We start from the raw sequence: 12,624 nt of genomic DNA, 5'->3' as shown, positions 1-12,624 counted from the left end.
TTCCTCTTGGCTCCTGCCTCTTGTTGACTCCTGCCTCCTGCCCTCCTTGCCTCCTGGCTCTTGCCTCCTGGGCTCCTGCCTGGATGCCTCTACACTCCTGGCTCTGGGCTCCTGCCTCCTGGTTGACTCCTCACACCTGGCTCTTGGCTCCTGGGTGACTCCTCACTCCTGGCCGGTGCCAGACGTCTGATCGGTTCATCCAGGTTCGTAACCGGGGAAACCTCACCTCGAGTAGGAGTATCGATCCTGGCGGCAGATACCTCCATACGTCTGGAGGATCTTTTGATAGGAAGGGAAGTGTCTTTCCTTCTAGGAGGCTCCTTTGACAGAACTCCTACAAAAGACGAAATCTGTTCTTGCATCGCCATCATGAATCTCTTCGTAGCCTCCTCTTTATCCTCTTCGGGAGGAGGGGAAGGAGGAGGGGAGGAGTCCATAGCCTCCACCTCCTGCCTCCTTCTCACTCTGGTTGAAAGAATGGCTCTTCTTGCCTTCTTCACTCCCGAGGGAGACTCCTCAGGGAAGTTTTCTGGGCTCGAATCAATAGTCGGAGCCTTCCAACTCCTCTTGAGAGGCCGAGATCGATCTGAATCTCTCCAATCACGTCTCGGAGATGAAGATCCCGACGACGAAAAACACTCACGCAGGACGCTTTTACAATAGCGATCCTTGGCAGTCTGGGGTGTCACAGAAACCGCCGAAGGGACACCTGATCGGTGGGATTCTCCACAACCTCCTTTCGGCTTTCGACATTCCATTCTCTCTGGGCATGTGAGCTTGGAAGAGGTCTAGACCTAGGAGCGTTGCTGAGCCGACCAGATGCCCCCTCCACTACACTGGGGACACTCATATCACTGTCCACTGAAAAATCACTAGCCTTACCTTGTATGGCAGCCATTTTGTTTTCCATCAACTTGAAGGCTGCTTTTAGATCCGCAAGTTCTTTTGCTGGATCTACAGGTTCTGCAATAGGAGAAGGGGCTGCAATGGAAGGAGAAGTAGCAATACTTACCCTTGGGGAAGATCCCAAGCTTGGAATTAGTTCAGATCTAGAACTACTTTAAACTTCTATGAGAAGCTCCTTTCCACTCTTTCTCTCTCTTACTAAACTTTCTCTTCTTCTAACTTTTTTTTAATAATTAGTTAGATTCTTCCATTCGTTCTCACTCAAGTTCTCACATTCCTTACAAGTATTAGTAAAAGAACATTCATACTCCCTGCAACCCTTGCATACCGTGTGAGGGTCTACCGAAGCTTTCGGCAACCTCACCTTACAGCCTACATTCACACAACGTCTCACAACCATTCCAGAGTCAGACATTATTAAAGAAAATTCCAAAATCAAGTCCACAAAACAGTCCACAAAAGCGTATGCCAATCCAACAATCCAGATACGTCACCAAAAGTCGTCAAGAAGATCAATTGCCGGTGAAAAAAAGAAAAACCAATCGAGAGGAACCAACAACAATGTTGATGGTCCGGGCGACAGAAGAATTCTGATTAGAAAACGGGAATGGTTCCTAGTCCTGCCACCCAGGGCAGGGCGGTAGATCACCTGACCTACCGGTAGCGTGTGCCGCGAAATTTGAAATTCTGTCGGAGACGACGGAGTCTATAGCTAAGTATATATCTGGCAGGGAAGTTGAATGTATAAAAATGAATAAAGCATGAAAATAAAAATGAATACTATGACTCTAAAATAAAATTACCCCATACTGAATATTACAGGTTAGTGATTCATAAGATTACAGTAAACTGTAACAAGTAGGCAAACGATAGGACTCTTATTTATGAAGCTGTTAATACAAAAAAAGTCTGTGATGAAAATGACCCCAAAATATTATGATGGCAAGTGTTCCAGATGAATAATATGAGAATAACTCAGAAGGTAACTTAATGCATTCAAGAATAAAAGCCACGGTTAAAAGATGTGATAAAGCTGAAAATTGTTACACTAAAATTTTTTCACCATAAAATAATTAAATACAGGAATATGCAACATCAGCCAAATGTTTCTCTGAGGAACTTGGGCAGGAAAGACCAAGGGTAAAAGGATTCTGATTCATATGAGACAAAATGTATACTTTGAAACAGCAGGCACAGTTCATGCCAGAAATACGAAGAACATCACTTTAAACAACTCTAAATAAAGTGTTGTCTCTTGAACAATTAATCAGTGAGAAACAAATTTACAGAATTAAGGTAAATGACTGAGCGGTGACACAGTGGTCAACGATCCCAGAATGCGGCCACCCTCTTGAAAAAGTACTTGAATTCGCTGCTATGAGCATCAGTCAAGAGTTGCAGCCCATCCTGGCAGCACATCGAGATCTCTACATTCCTCTTGAAGTAGCAAAGGGTTATCTCATAAATTACAAAATAATGGCATAATTCAAGCGTTTTTTCGTTGTTCAGTCATTTACCCTACATGAACATGACAAAAAAAAATCTGGTCAATACAGCACTTCCTCCAAAAAGGAAAGGTGCATGCAGTATGCCAAGTCCAGTTAGGATCCAGTGAGGTCCAGATGAATTTAAATATTGCCTTTTAAAGGGTTAGGTATATATAGCGTTCTGAGTCAGGTTAGGTGGGGGAGGGAGGGTCCTTGGGAGCAAAGCCAAGTATGAACCTAGCACCTGGCACTCACCAGAGTTTATGGCACTCTAGGATAAGCAAGGTAGTAGAGTCAAAACACACATTTTCCTACTTGGTCCCCCATAGTAATTGTTTTATACAACCTTGGGGAAAGAGAAAACAAAATTTGTGATTTGCACCACCAAAATGGTCATAAAGGCATAACACATAATAAGTACAAAAAATATACGGTTAAAGTATATTGGAATGAGTTAAGGTGCCTTAATATTAGCTACTTACATCTCCATGATTCACAACATAAGAAAATGACCAAGGAACAGGGTAAAACACCGCTGTGCAACCATTGCTCAGAGAAAAGACCACATTTTCACTATATTAAATTGGTGAAGCAACAATACAACTGAATATTTAAGCACACCATTCAAGAGTTTGAAGTTTTGTCAACAAATGAGATATATGAAACCGCCATACGAAGTAAAATAAGCATGTGAAGTCTTCATTAAATATGTGTTCAAGGCAGTTTTTAAATCCAATATGGCGTGTGATGGTTCTGTGTGCAATTCGGGTCTACAGTCGGGACCACGTCCCTCCCAGTGTTCATTTGAACAATATTTGTGTATATATGCAAGGCTTATTGATATTACTCAAGATTGTAGTTGTAATCAGCACAATAAAACATTTTGTAGCCTATACTAATGAAAGTATGAGATGTCTTATTCCTGGGTTATGTTATCTAGCACACTCTTCTTCTTCTTCCCAAACAATCGTCAGGTTTCCCTGGTCGCAAGCATAAACACCTTCGTCATTTAAGATTGTAGTGAAGAAAGTGTACCAGCGTCTATGGGTACAAGTGTTGTGCGAATGTAGCACAGGAAATGGGAAGTTTGTTCACACAAGTGTCTTCTCCGCAAACATCGAGATGGCATCAATCTTCTAAATGTTAGATGTTTTAAGTAAAAATTTTGAAAGTGTCTTGGAGGTAAGTTAGTACTGCGCATGGCTAGACTTTAATTAACCTCTGTTTAATCAGAAATTATGGCCTTAATTTCTTACTTGGGAGAAAACACTTACTTCGAGAGGAAAGTAGAGGTCTCGCGGTGTTGGCTTGTGACTGACGTCTAACTTAGGTTACTGGAAGTGCTAAAGCTTTTTTTGGAGAGTGGTTGCGCTACCGTACAGGTGGTCGCCTGGTCACACAGCGGTGTTTTACCCTAGTAAGCTAGACTATAATAGATTCACATCAGCTGTGCATCTGATATCTAGGACTGTCCCTTACGAAGCTCCTGATTGGCTGTTGATAAGCCAATCACAGGACTGGAAACTCTGTCTCACTCGAGAGTTCACATAGGCAGGATGCATTTTTTTCTCTTTCAAAAATTATAACTTTCATTACAACTCAGTTTTATCTGCAGAAAAGGTGTGTTTCCGAATTGCAATGATTTAAGGATTATAATAATCAGTCCTTACAGGAGATCCCAGTGCATTCATTTATCATCTTGTGTATCATACAATTTCATACCTTAAATGTAATGGAAGACAAATTATAGGCTAGGTAGGGCTATCAATATGAAAAGAACAAGCAAAAGATTAAGAATATTAATCTCTCTCTCTTATCTTCGTGTAGTCAGGTGTTGCTCATGTGATCACTCGATGATGTCATCATGATCACCAACCCTAGATAGAAGTCTTATGGGGGAAAAGAATATTAAGACTTAATTATCGTCACATTCATTATCACCATCACCCTTTCATATCCTATAGTAGAAATATCTTTATGGAAAAAATCGTTACTTAGATATTGATACCTTACGGAGGAAATTCATTTAAGGTATCCCATTGATTTTTCTTTCCTACAATCAGTCCTCCTAGCCTATAGCCCTTTCAAGATTCCTTTTTATTATATATGATTTTCTTCATAATTCTTATATCATTATAATCCTTAAATCATTGGCTTGAAGATGTTTAGTGGTGAAATTTGGAAACACTCCTTTTCTGCAGGTACCTAGCCCTAGCTAAAACTGAGTGTAATGAAAGTTATAATTTTTGAATGAGGTCGGAATATAGGTACATCCTGCCTATGTGAATTTTCGAGCAAGACTGAGAGTTTCCAGCCCTGTGATTAGCTTATCAACAGCCAATCAAGAGCCCTGTAAGGGGCAGGCCTGGACATCAGATGCACGGCTGATGTGAATCTGTTATACCTACCTTGCCTAGCTACAGTAGCCATGACTAGGTACCCTAACAAAACACTATTACTAATTTCACAAATGGGCTATTTGAACCAAGAAAACGTGTACATTTGTACTAAAGAACAGAACAGAACATGGGTATGGGATCGGCAATGCTACGCTTTGATGCAGCTGTAAGAGCTGTCACTTGTCAAATACACTACGAGTTGTCGACTGTTAATATGTCTCTCAAAAAGTATTTCATTTTAACACAAAAAGCAACAGTCACTTAATTACCTTGGTTATTAACATAATGAACGACATCATAGCAAAATACAAGTAAGCGATGCATCCCAAGAGAGCACAAATTCACCTGGCGGACGACATTTCAAAGTGTTTTGTTTATGTTCACTGCAAAGTGTAACGTCTGAGATAAACTTCCACTGGACTGAATGTAAATCCGCTGTCACCGTATATGTCACAGGTGGGAGTCCAGAAATTAAATTTACACCATGGCACACTATAATAGGACCCGGTAGGAAAGAACCTTTGGTTACCACACCACAAAATGTATGTGATATTCATTATATTTTGGAAAGAGAATGAAATATGAGGGCGGTGTTGAGCGAATACACTTTGTAATAGCTCATTTGGCTAAAAAAAATTCCAAGGGAGAAGGTTAATTGTGATAGTTAATTCATATATCAAATAAAACTTTTAGATAATCATTAATTTATTCGTAGGGTCTTAAATGACAACATCAGGAGTTTTGATCCACCGACTTTCGTGGTCCATCGTTAAATCATAAGAATTACTACTATTTTTGTAAAATTGTATTCTGCCCAGTAGAATATTCTAAAGGATCTTCTATATCACCTGCCTTTTATCTCTTCCGCTTTTGGTTGTTCGAACCTTTTCCAGCTGCTTTTATTGATGATAAACAGAAGCTTCTTTCACATTTCATGGTAGACTTAATGTATCAGTACGTTTAAGTATTAAAAGAAAAGACAGTATATTTATTTTGCAGATCGGCAAGCGCATGTCATTATGCTGACCTAAAATGGTGTAGTTTATGATCACAACTCTGCATTGTAATCGAATAAAACGAGGTTCCACCGGAAATGGGTGACCGGTGTTCTTTTCTTACCTGTAACCGTATAGCACCTGGAACGTTGTATGCAATGGTGTAAGGATGGTGGATTTTCTTTGTTAACGAGCCACGGCCTATATATATGTTGCAGGATCTACACTTTAAGGAATCAACTTTCTCTATTTCTGAGGGGACTCGTTAAATCGATTCATTTCAATCTGGAAATTATAATACTGGTTTTGTGAACGATCATGAACACCACTTTATCCTTTTCTCAACGTAGTTTAAGATATTGTAACCGCATCAGCAGTCCAAGACTCATAAGTTAACGGCTCTGGTTATTCGAGAGAAAAATTCCATTTTTTAGATATTGAAATTCAAGTTTGTATCCTATTTAAGATGCTCTTAATTGACCAATTCAATTGTCTGGTTACGTCGTGCAATTCTCATTTTGAATTGCTATGCATCAAGTCCTTTTTTATGACTGAAGGCGAAGCTGTAATGATTATTTTATTTATTTAGATTAAATAAAACTTTTATGAAGCATGTGAAAATTTAAAGAAGTATTGTTGTGGTGCATCTACGCGCTAGTACTTCAAATCATTAGTTTCTCTGAAATAATTCTATAGTCACGCATTTGAATTCTCACCTTTCTCACCCTTAATCGTTTGTATGCTGTTTTTACGTTGCATGGAACCAGTGGTTATTCAGCAACGGGCCCAACGATTTTACGTGGCTTCCGGACCACGTCGAGAGCGAACTTCTGTCACCAGAAATACACACACCTCTCACTCCTCATTAGAATGGCCGAGAATCGAACTCGCGACCACCGAGGTGGCACGCCAACACCATACCAACCACGCCACTGAGGCGCTTACTTTTTCTCACCCTTATCAAACACACATTCTCTCTCTCTCTCTCTCTCTCTCTCTCTCTCTCTCTCTCTCTCTCTCTCTCTCTCTGGCAAAGCCCTACTTTTCTTGCTGTACACTAACCAACTGGAGTAAATATATGGTTATTTGTAGGACGTGGTTTTTCTCAGTTGTCAAATTCATGTGGTTACCGGTCTTCTTCATCATAGGCCTGTCTAGAGTTTCGTTATAAATAGTCGCCTTTGTTTGAATATGACGTTGAGGGGATTCGACCATCCTTGATGAAGAAGGGTTTATAGTGTTTAATTTATTTTTCTATTATGATAGACGATGCTTATTAACTAAGCGCCTTGATATGAGATAAACTATGACTGAAGATTTATTCAAGACAATACCCTTTGGAAAATGCTTTTATTTATCATGTTTTGATATTTTGAGAATGACAAAGGTTGGGAGTGCTCGAAAACGGCGCTGATATTTCGTGGTAGAGAAGCCAGACCTATGGTACAATCAAAATTATATTGTGGCATTCAATGATGATTTTCCTCTTTCTTTATTTGGGTTTTGTTGTTAATTTGATTTCATGTGGCCTTACTAGACATTTTTTAGCCATTTACAATTTTTTTCTTATTTTATTTCATAAGTTTACTGTCAGTCCCAGGGAAGATATTCATGAGAGTAATACTTAACAGAATAAGACCTATAGTAGAAGAGGAACTTAGAGAACAGCAGTGTGGTTTTAGAAGTGGAAGGTCAACAGTGGATCAAATTTTCACCTTGAGACAGATAATTGAGAAGAGGTGGGAGTATGCAAAGCCAATATTCTGTGCTTTTATAGACTTGGAGAAAGCGTATGATTCAGTATGGAGAGATGGAATGTGGAGAGTGGCAGAACACTATGGTATACCACTGAAAGTGATAAGGCTACTAAAGAACTGGTACCAAGGAGTGTGCAGCTGTGTACAGCTGGATGGACAGCAAAGTGACTGGTTCACAGTTGGAAGTGGGCTAAGACAGGGATGTGTTATGTCACCCACCTTGTTTAATGTATATATTGACCATATAATGAGAAGAGTGATGGAGAATGAAAACAGAGGGGCTAGTATTAGTGGAGAAGTTTTTATGGATTTGGACTTTGCTGATGATGTTGCGTTGGTTGCTGATACGTGGCTGGTGCTGGTAGGTATGGTAATGAGGATGGAGACAGAGACACAGAATTTTGGCTTGAACATCAGCACAAAGAAGAGCGAGATCATGGTTGTGAGTAAGGATGATGATTGGGTGCACATGGAGGATATGACAATCAGAGGACAGGAACTCAAGCAAGTTGAGAAGTTTGTTTACTTGGGAAGTGTGGTAACAGCAGACGGGAGGCAAATTGAAGATATACAAAGAAGAAAACTAGGAGCAGCAAGAGATTTTGAGATTCTGAGAAAAAACGTTTGGTCAAGGCATGAAATCAGTTTGAGAACTAAGATGAGAATATTCAATGCAGTAGTACTACCAGTCCTGATGTATGCCTCGTCCACCTGGGCACTGACCAGAACAGAGGAGAAAAGGTTGGATGCTTTTGAGATGAAGCTGCTGAGAAGGATACTTGGCATTAAATGGGATGATTATGTTAGAAATGAAGACATCAGGGTGAGATTGAGGCAAAGGCCAGTCAGTACCAGGTTGAAGAGGGGAAGGCTGAAATGGTTTGGACATGTTGAGAGGATGGATGGGAATAGAGACCCCAGGAGAGCACTGAGAGCAGTACAAATAGGAAGAAGACCGCTGGGTAGACCAAGAACAAGGTGGATAGACATAATTGTCAGGGATCTTGAGGATGAAATCCAAAACTTAGAGGAAGCAAGGGAGATGGCTCGGGATAGAGACAGAGGGAGAGGAACTGTATCAGCCTTATGCCACTGGCCAGTGGCGGGAAGATAAAGTAAAGTAAGTAAGTTTATTTCATTTATTATGCTCAAGGTTTCAAATGTCCTTGACGTGTTCCTACAACATTGTCCCCGCCCCCCCCGCCCTTTTTTTTTTCTCAACTATTCGGCGATGCAATTTCCTTTCGCAAAAAGACAAAAGACGATATTTATTAAGGCGGCTCTTTCATGCTTTGAAGCGTTAGTAGTGGTGCGTGTGAGAAATAAGCAGGCGAGCGTCAGTTTCTATTCTGGATACTTATAGGCCACTTGTAGGAAATGTCACTATAAACCTATATAGAGTCCACTACTTCATGAGGATCTATAAACTGAGATAGATTCTTGTAACCGGTTTCGCGATTTTAAACAGATCTTAGATATGGAAACGAAAAAGAGGGCGTTCTGTCAACTAATGGACAAAAACATTTAAGAACTCTGGGAAAACCTATTAAGAAACGAATAAAGCATATGAGAGCCAATGAAACCAAATTTTTGACTGCATGGGAGGCGTCCATTGCTACAGCAAATGTGTAGAAAGGATATACTACTGGAAAAATTTGGATAGGATAGTTAAAGCAGAGATTCGAAAATAGATTGAACTCATAACGGTAAAAGCTATAGCTATATTTGCACGCGTCTTCAAGGACTAGCGTGCCCACAGAAATGTTCAGGAAGTAAGCAATGAGGAGCTAGAAACTAGGGAGATGATACAACCATGCTGCGACAAACAATTTCCTTAGAGTTTGGGAAAAGGGGCTATGAACACGACAAAAAGAGTGTCGCTCAGTATTATATTGCTAGGCCAAGTGGCCAGCCTCCCGGAAAGTCACAGGTGTATAATTCAGATTTTCGACAAAGCGCTATCTGCTGCCACCGTAATCAGAGGGAAAATCTGACCGACATGCTAAAGAAAAAGATAAACCGGAATTCTGGATCTTTTTCGGAGATCTGTTTTTCATATATATAAAGTGAAGTTTGCTTCAGGTCACCGCCTCAAAGTTTGTTAAATTATCAAGAGCATTTATGAGTTTCAGCGCCCCGACTGATTGAGCCGAATCCAGAGGGCTGGGTCCTCATTCCCTTTAACACCTTTGCCCACTTATGGGTCACTCATGGACTGGTGCTGTCATGAGCCCAGAGTAATCCAAACCAACCAGCCCACCTACAATGAGCCACATTTCTAGACCTACGCGTCTCAAAGATCCATTCAGCTTAGGCACAGTTAGACAGAATGTGAGTTGTAAAAAAATGAAATAAAAGTCACTTTGTGTCAGATCTGTAAGGAGCCATTCAGTCTTAAGTTTACGTTGTTATCCATGGAGGCGATTTTATGATGATAGGATGTTATTACATCGTTTTGGCCAGCTTCATCAATATTAAGATGTGTGACTGTATGTGAGTGTGTAGCTTTCCCTGGTATCCAGTCGTGCTGTGTCAAACTCGCTTTATGTGTCTAAAATTCGTCTATATTATGATGATCTGGGTTTGTTGTGTATGGAACTCGTCCATATTATGATGATCCGACGTGAAATGTTTTCTTTGGGAGTTGTTTAACGAAGTATTGTAGTAGATTTCCTTTATGAAGGAAAAACATTCACGCTGAGATGGTGTTAGCAAAGGGAAAGTATTTTAGCATTATATGAAATAATCATACAAAGAAGGCTGGAACGTTGTTAGCAAAGAAAATGCATATTATATTAGCATAGTAGAAGTAAAAGTAAAAAAAAAGGGGGATAAAGACGTTAGTTGAATCGTAAACATAAACTCCCCACATGCATAATAGAACGCAAGTTTTGATTTAGCAAAATGGATTGCTGTACAACTCTACAAAGCGTTCCCTCTGAAACCTGAAAATCTCTCTCTCTCTCTCTCTCTCTCTCTCTCTCTCTCTCTCTCTCTCTCTCTCTCTCTCTCTCTCTCTCTGTAAAGTAGGAAGTTTCCTTAACAAGGCAAGTGGTAATGTCTTTGGTAACCAAGAACTGAAATCTTTGCTTAACGAAAGAGTCCCGGCAAAGCCCATAAATATAACCACTGAAGAGATGGGAAAGATACGCAAGAGGGATGAAGAAAGGAACATAATTATTAATAATTAATTTAAGAACACTGAGCATCAAATGGAAATGACATTTGCTTACAGTTTGAAAGAATACCTTCATTTTTTCACCTGGCTCGTGGTTCAGTTCACTTTAGGAAATACAGAGAAAGCGCTGCCTTTTGTTACAGTAAAAAAAATTGTCACAGGTCACTGGAAAATAGGATGATAATGTTGCGAATTTCTTCCATCTCTCCTTGTATCAAAGTAAATATGTTCAGCGTAAAAGAAGATAATTGGATTTTATAGTGTCCCTGCCAAAGAAATGTCATTGCATTTCACTTTTACCGTGCGTCAACAAACTTATAGTTTCCTGTTCTTCATAATGAATAGGAGATAAAATGACAGATTCCGGCGTCTCTGACCTTTGTGGTGAGCCTCTCCCATGTATATATTATTAAAGCACTCACACACAAAAGTTCTGTCAACTCGGACGAAATCAGGTGACTTTAACAAAGTAGATTATTTTTCCACATAGCTCCGACTCTGAAGTTTATTGCGTAAGTCACGGAGCATATTTATATACCCTGCGCGTGTATGTTTTGGATTTCTTCTGGGACAACTGATATACAGCGTTGCGCAACGACTTATCTCTGCCCGAATCGAAGTGGAAATGTTGTTTGTATATGTTTTGTGTTTCATGTCAATGACTGTGTTTGAACTATTCACCTCTAAATAAGAAAGAGATAAGGCCTTTCTCTTCTGTCAAGGTGGCGAGGGAGGAACTCGGGTTTTAATACTGCTCAGCGGATTTCGAAATGTGGGCCAGGAAGGAGTACGCGACAGCTCACGTGAACGAGGCAGGAAAAGAAGTTAGTCTTATGGTTTGTTTTCCACTAATGTGCGTGGTTGGATACGTTCCAGTGATTTCCGGAAGAGGCTATCGGGCACATGTTCCTTTCCTTATTTAAGAGGAGTTCAGAGCCATTCCATAAATTTTGCGACAAACAAAGTTAAAGGATTCCTGTAATAAAGAGGAGTATGTGGGAGTACACAATGGACAAGTATAAACATTAATTTTGTTGTAGTATACGGGTAACACAAAAATGGTCACTGAAGGTCTAAAAGGCTCTGAAAGTACGACTGAGAAATTAAATTTTGTTTTCGAAAATACGTGGAATTTTCCCAAATTTAACGTAGGTATTCCCAATCTGTAATGATTAGCAACACTCATTGCACTTATTTATGGAAAAGCAATAATGCTGAAACTCTTCGCCGTATAACAAAGCTCTATAATAGAATTGTTATGACTCTCTAAATTTTCCATTGATCAACTTTTCTACATTATGTCATTTACATACAATATTAGGAGTATCAACAATAAAAAAAAAGGCTTGACTAAAAAGTTTTCATGTAGCCTCAGAAAGTAGGAAAACTTCTTAGCCCACTAACCTGAGGGAAAAAAACAAAAACTGTCTGTAATTCAGCAAGAAAACGTTCTACAATATGGGACTAAACATAACAATACTGAAGATCAGCGTTCTGTGATGCTGTGCGCCAAGAAAACTGCTCTCAAGATAAACTAATCCTAACATCAGACCTTGAAAAGAGATAGCTGCAAGGGCGCTGGAAACACGAACTGGGACGTGCGACATGCCACCGGAAGTCGGATATCCATCAGTTGAAAGGTGAAGAGCTCTGGTGGATAGGAAAGATAACATTGGTTGAGGAGGTCGTTCTGACAACAGACTGAGTTGCTGGAAGATCAAGGAACATTCACGAAAAAATGACATATTGCTACATGATAGATAAAAGGAAAAAAAAAAATGTATAATGTACTATATGAGATACAGATGGAAAAATTAGCGCTAGATAAAGTCAGGAAAGAACAGTGTTAAGAATATGTGAGATTAGAAATGCCGAAATTTGGCTGTGAGGAATTAGTGACAG

General features: G+C 39.8%; 1 protein-coding gene across 1 annotated transcript in view; it reads right to left on the bottom strand.

The window, feature by feature from the left end:
* Positions 1-5,196, bottom strand: part of LOC135223970 (uncharacterized) — a 36,391-nt gene extending 31,195 nt beyond the window's left edge. Inside the window, exon 1 of the mRNA XM_064262920.1 lies at positions 5,062-5,196. The gene's annotated coding sequence lies outside the window, so the exon portion shown is untranslated. The remainder of the gene's footprint in view (positions 1-5,061) is intronic.
* Positions 5,197-12,624: the final 7,428 nt, after the last annotated feature.

The sequence above is a fragment of the Macrobrachium nipponense genome, chromosome 11, assembly GCF_015104395.2.
Source record: "Macrobrachium nipponense isolate FS-2020 chromosome 11, ASM1510439v2, whole genome shotgun sequence".
In the NCBI taxonomy this organism is placed as follows: domain Eukaryota; kingdom Metazoa; phylum Arthropoda; class Malacostraca; order Decapoda; family Palaemonidae; genus Macrobrachium; species Macrobrachium nipponense.
Note: the sequence above shows the minus strand (reverse complement) of the source record. Positions and strands in the feature narration are given on the sequence as shown.